Source organism: Hydra viridissima, unplaced genomic scaffold (genome assembly GCF_058129835.1).
Source record: "Hydra viridissima isolate aposymbiotic clone 2 unplaced genomic scaffold, HvirCarnegie_v1 scaffold_1, whole genome shotgun sequence".
Lineage (NCBI taxonomy): Eukaryota > Metazoa > Cnidaria > Hydrozoa > Anthoathecata > Hydridae > Hydra > Hydra viridissima.
This window is the reverse complement of record NW_028324300.1, coordinates 11305798-11312234: the sequence shown is the minus strand read 5'-3', so window position 1 is coordinate 11312234 and position 6437 is coordinate 11305798. Positions and strand designations below refer to the sequence as shown.

General features: G+C 31.5%; 1 pseudogene across 5 annotated transcripts; it reads right to left on the bottom strand.

Moving 5' to 3' along the window:
• On the bottom strand, positions 1-5393 carry LOC145188091 (uncharacterized; annotated as a pseudogene). 5 transcript variants are annotated; one of them, XR_016446513.1, is made up of 3 exons: positions 4434-4476; positions 4041-4106; positions 1-1083 (listed from the first exon to the last, which is right to left on the bottom strand). The product of XR_016446513.1 is annotated as an uncharacterized LOC145188091, transcript variant X3 (transcript). The 5 variants fall into 5 exon arrangements; XR_016446523.1 differs by lacking the exons at positions 4041-4106; positions 4434-4476 and adding an exon at positions 5246-5393; XR_016446534.1 differs by lacking the exon at positions 4041-4106 and having other exon boundaries at positions 4434-4452.
• Positions 5394-6437: the final 1044 nt, after the last annotated feature.

The window sequence follows — 6437 nt, the reverse complement described above, 5'->3', positions numbered from 1 at the left end:
TTTATTAGACAATTTTACAAACTTTATTCTAATTTACTGCAACAACACAATAATAAGAAAAAATTATTATGGAGACTTTTTCTTCAAGAACTCCTCAGAAATGTCCCATTGTTTATCAGCAGCCTCTTCATCCATAATAAAGGGTAAATATCCTAAACCTTCGGATGACACTTTTTCCACGCTTGATTCTTCGTTGCCTATTGCACAATTCTCTAAGTAAAGTCCAGATTTCCCTTCCAATTCAGGAGCAGTAGCAGCCCAAACAGAAGTAGAAGCGCCAGCCTCCACTGTTTTCATGGTCATTAGTGGTTTACCATTTGCATCTACCCAACCCTTTTCGACCCAAGTTTCTGGACTCAAATAACGCCCCAAGTTTGTCATTATTACACCAGGCATGACTGAATTAGACGCAATACCATCGTTTGAAAACCGCTTTGTCAAACCCAAGGAAAACAGACAGTTACATGTTTTCGATTGGCCATAAGATACAAAACCGTCATATTCCCTGCCCTTTGTGAAATTGACGTCATTAAAATCAACTTTCGATAAAGCATGCAAACTTGAAGATACATTGATTACTCTTGACTTCTTCTTCAACTGTTTCGCTCCCTCCTTCAAAGCAGGCAAAAGACCTACAGTCAAAGCAAAATGGCCCAAATGATTGACACCAAACTGAGTCTCAAATCCGTCTTTAGTAAACGATTTAGGGCAAGCCATGACCCCAGCATTGTTAACTAAGATATGTAGCGGCCTGTTTTTAGCCAGGTATCTCTGTACAAAGCGGTCCACGTTGTCTAAAGAGTCGAGCTCAAGTTGTTCCACTTCAATATGGTAGTTTCCGGTTGAATGAATAAGCTCATCGGCAACCTTTTGACCTTTTTCGACGTCTCTTGTGCAAAGGATGCATCTGGCGCCAGCTTTTGCTAGCGCTCTCACTGTTTCAACACCGATGCCTGAGCTGCCACCAGTGACAATTACTTCATAACCTTTCAAGCCAATGCCTTCAACAACTTCCAGGGCTGGCGTATGCTCTCCGAACTGTTTGGACATTTTCAGTTGATTTTTTATTAATTGTATTTGAATCTAAATAGATTAATTATGTTAATGATGACTTATCATTCAAATATTGCCAGTAAGATAACTACTTGGAAAATGTTATCAGTAAACAGATATTGTCCCGAGTAATAGCTTATAGTAATAGCTCTACATGTTTTTTTTTTTTATAAGCATATTGAAATTTTTTTTTATAAGCATATGAAATTTTTTTATAAGCAAAAAGTTAAAAGAGGCTCAAAAATATGCTCAAGCTTAAGCATATTTCCAATAAAATATGCTTATTTCAATACTTTTTTAATTGTGCGCGTTACTAAAGGTTAATGGGTATAAGAAAAATAAAAAATTGACTTAAGCTCTGTATTTGCCTTGGTTTTAATGTTGCTGAATTAATGTTATAGTATAATAATAAAAAATAAAACATATATACTATATACAAATGTTATTAATGAAATCAAAGATAAAACTTAGAAATAAAATAAACATTTTAAATATGGTGTTAAATAAACTACACATTAAAAGTGAGAGAGAGAAAAAAAAAGAGAGAAATAAAACACTTCAGAGCGACTCTAAAACTTTATGTTTTTATGTTTAAGTATTGAGGTTTAGGTTTTGCAACACAATGACTTCATTACTTGATAAAGTCGTTGCATTGCAAAATATAAACTTCGATTTTTGTTGTTTTTGTTGGTTTAAATTTAGAAATATATATATTTAAAGTTTTTAATTAAATAAAATTTAAATTTTTAAAATAGTCTATCGAGGCTCAGGAATATGCTTACATATGCTTATTTTTTTTCCAAGCCTGAGCCTCTATATGCTTATAAGCGTTATGCTTATAAAAAAAAAACATGTATTGCATTTCGATTGCAATAGAGGTTTTTTTTATTTTTTTTTTTTATTTTTAAAAAAGAACTAAAATTGTTTATAAATATTTTTTTGAAACTTTAAACATTATTTTAAAACACCAATTTAAAACTTTTTTGATATTAGTCTTGAACGAAACATAAAACTTGAAGATTCACTTGAAATTTCCGACCCATGTATACGTTGTATACACATGTATACACATGCGTTAGAGACTGGTTCTTGCAATGAAGTCAAAACCTAAAAAAATTCCTCTTGGGCTTTGATATACACCTCCATGATTCCAAAAGAACAATAGCTGAAGTTTGGTTACAACATCAAAGAAAAATTTTTTAGTCTTCAATTTTATTTTTCTCATTTTTTTATTCGACTTCAATTGGTTGTTTTCTTCATTTAACTCTACGATTTTCATAAGTATCAATAAATATCAATAAATATCATATAAATATCAACACATAAAGAAATGTATAACGAAGTACATAAACAAAAAAATAAGGTTAGTGAAATTTGGGGAAAATTCTTTTAGACAATCCTTAAATATGGTTGCAATTGAAGTTCACTAATCAATTTTTAAGCTTGGTCCCAGACTGATGTTTTGGAGCTGGTTTGTATCTTTTCCATCGCTGAGTGAAGGAAGGTAGATGGCTTCAGTTGCTAGCTCACCGTTTAACCTAAAGAAACTGCTTCTTGCATTTTATAAAGCAACGAACATGAAAAAAATAGCATTAACTTTTGGTGTCACTGGGATATCCAGTGATGTGAACTAGCCATCAAGAGTGTTGCCAAAACAGGATTCAACTACGAAGTTGAATTTCTCTAATAACTCAATAAGACTAGTTGCTTTGAAAGAAACATTTTTCTTAGTGACCACCATGGTATGGCTGCATGCAAATGTTAAAGTCTATGAGGCATCCCTTAAGCTCAGGCCAGCAGATGTGGAGATGCTTCATAATGTGGTTCACAACCCTAAGAAGAACGAAAAGTTCCATTGGTGGAATTAAAATTAAAAGAAAGGATTGAAAGTCAGCAACCGTTTTGAGGGAAGAGAATTTACATCCTCTGTTGGTTGATGATCAATAAAGCCAAGAGAGACATTTAAAAAGCCACCTCCACCATCAACCACCAAGCTTTAGAATGTGGTATTTGCTTGAACCTCTGAGTTGAGTAACTTTTCGGAGAAAATTACGTTGGTAAGGACGTTGCTAACCTTTTCTTGACAATACTTTTGTTTTGGGAATTTTCTCCTGTAGGGAATTTTCAGCAAAAGAACGAGAATTTTTGTTCTTCACCCTTGCAGTTCAACTGATTAGACACTAACAGGTTGTGGTTTTTCTTGTCAATGTTGAAAGAGATATTGATGTACACTTAAAAAGGTTGAGAGATTTTGAGGCCTTTTCACTTTTTGCACATTTTCCAAGTGCAGTTCTGCATGACTCGCAAATTCCTAAAGGAACTCTTGCGTCCTCAAAGTAAAAAAAATTTTTTTTAACTATCTGAAGTGTATATTTTATAAAATTTGTCAAGCCTTTTAAACTTTTTTTGAAGCACAGAATGCTAACACCTTCACTGCTATCCTCATGGCTTCTTTAATAAGTAAAAATTAAGAATGACAAAATACACAAAGCTTTTTCTATAAGAAATTGACACAAGGAAGCAAAAAAGAAGAGTGGGCAATATAGTCAAAAATAATTTTATTAAGTATGTACCTTTTACCCCATCCATCAATCTCTACAAATAGATGAGCACTGTTATTTATAGGTATTTTATTATAGGCGAAAAAGGTTTTTTTCGGGTTTTGAGTTCATCCCAAGCAACAGATTGTGACACGAGTTTGTTGATTACAATGTTAATTGAGCATAAAAAAATTATTATGAATTATTTTAAATCTAACGTAATTTTATTGTTAAAAATGTTACCACAACTTAAAAATGCTAATAATAATAATAAACCTTACAGTTAATTATAAAAAATGTTACCACAACTTAAAAAGTGCTAATAATAATAATAAACCTTTAAAGTTGATTATAAAAAAATTCAAGAATGCAATTCTGATATTGCAACATAAATATCAACTTAAAATTTTTTAATGAGTATGTTAAAATAACAGCAAAATGACTTACGCAGTGGAAGATAATCCAGTTTTACAATACATCTAATATCTTAACAAAAAGAATGCACCCAGAAAGCTAAATAAGAAAATATTTTGCTGGAGATTGATACCGTCAGTGTACTGAGTAAAACTCCTCGTTAATACAAATTCACTATTTTTTTAGCGGAGCGTAAAAGTGGTAAAATTTAAAAATTTTTCTTCTCTGGTGATGATTTTAGTCTTTAGGGAGCGATATTTTTTAAATAACTTGCTTGAAAAAAGAGAATTTTAGTGTTAAATTTTTACAAGATAGGCAAACGAGTTTTACAAGACAGGCTGACGATACTGTAATTGAGATTATATTTATGTTATGCAAGACTTAAAAATGAAAGCAATTTTTGTTAACAAAAACGATTTGACGCACCTAAGAAGCTTTTTGCAATCTTTAGCAGCATGAAAAATATCTTTTAAATACTAAGCCTCCCTGAACTTATCTTTAATTTAAGTAACGTAAGATTGTGAATCAAAACCAAAACCACATCGCTATTTGTATTATAAACTGGATTTAATTCTGAGAAAGAATTTTAAATTTCCATTTATAACAAGTTGTATAACAACGAATAAAAAACAAATTTCTATGTAAGACATTTGAAATAAAATGATTTTGACCCTTTACCGACCAGAGTTGCCTAATGGCAATTACCAATGTTTTAGTATTGCTTAAAGAAAAAAACATTTTTTTCTTTGGAAGCTTCAAGTTTGATCATTTGTTGTTTTTTTGCTGTTTTGAAAAAATTTTCTTTCTGATCACGCAACCGTTTAAAGCAACCTCATGCTTTGAGCTTATTTTAAGCGGTTTTAAACGGTTTTAAGCGGTTTTAACGGTTGGCTTATCATTTTCTTTAAAAAAGTTGTTGTTCTTATTGAAATTAACATTTAATACGTTTAGTTTATTGTTAAGGTTTTTTTTTTGTTTTGTTTTAGTTAACAGAAGTGTGTGTGTGTATATATATACATATATATATATATATATATATATATATATATATATATATATATATATATATATATATATATATATATATATATATATATATATATATATATATATATAATAGTTATAGTGTATATAAAGTGTATTTAATAGTTATAGGGAGCAAAACCGCGTATGGAGGCACGACCGTTTTTTAACATTTCCCTTTGAAAATTGTTATCTAATATGACAAAATAACGTACCGTGCGCCGGTAAAACAGTTTCCTTCATTTTGCTTATGCCAAAAAGAATGCCTGTTGCGTTTCTGAGAAGTTGTGCATAATAATGTTTATTTTGATAGAAATATTATATTTACGTTAAGTTTATCCAGACCTTTCTTTCTTTTCATTTCTTTTTAGAATTAAGCAACATTTGATTTTAACGTTAAACGTATGGGGAGTGTGCAGCATGACCAGCAGCCAATACTCAAAGTGTTTTTCACCATTACAGTTATAAACAAATTGAAAAAAGAAATTGATTTTACTCACTTATTATTAGCAATTCTAATCGTATTCAAGTTAGTTAACACCAGGGCTGTGGAGTCGGTAAGCTGCTGTTCCGACTCCGACTCCTTGATTTTATCATGGACCGACTCCGACTCCGACTCCCGACTCCGACTCCGACTCCCGACTCCGACTCCGACTCCTTCATAAGTAACCAATATGTAACAACAAATAGTTGTTTGTTTTACTACAGTTATTTGTTTGTAACAACAAATAACTGTAGTAAAATGTTAACATTGGCTATTTCATCACTATGATACAAATAATCCAACCACTTAGTGCTTTAAACAATATTTATAAGAAAACAATTTCTGAACAAACAACTTTTCTGAACTCTTGTTATGCATTAAACTCTTATGCAGTCGCTAATAGCATTATGAATTTGTCAAAATCATGTTTGAAATATTGTCAATCTGACAGAAAGAACTTGTTCTTCTTTAAGTTCATATTCTTTAAGAATCTTTTCTACTAAGACCTGGAGAAATTTGCTGGTATGATTAGTTTTGGCGTCTTTTACTGCCAATGTCTTGGTAACTGCTTCATTTTTTCAAAAAAGAATTAAACATTGATTGCAAAATAGTTCACTCTGTTAAGAAACACAAAGCGTCCCTTGAGACATTCATTAAGTTCTTCTTTTTGTTTAACAGCTTCTTCAATCACTAATTTTCTAATATTCTCTCTCTCCAGAGAAACAAAGTTAATTGAATACTTACAGTCTTTCTGTTTGTGGAGCAACTCTTTGGTGCTTGGTGGTGGCACGCCTAGCTTTCTACTAAGAATATGTAGCACAGTGCCAGACAATTTAAGTCGGGAGTTAGGGGATCATGAAGTTATCTAGTTTAAAGGAAGGTAGAGGAGCGCAAGGGGGGTGATATATGATTCTCAGTGATAA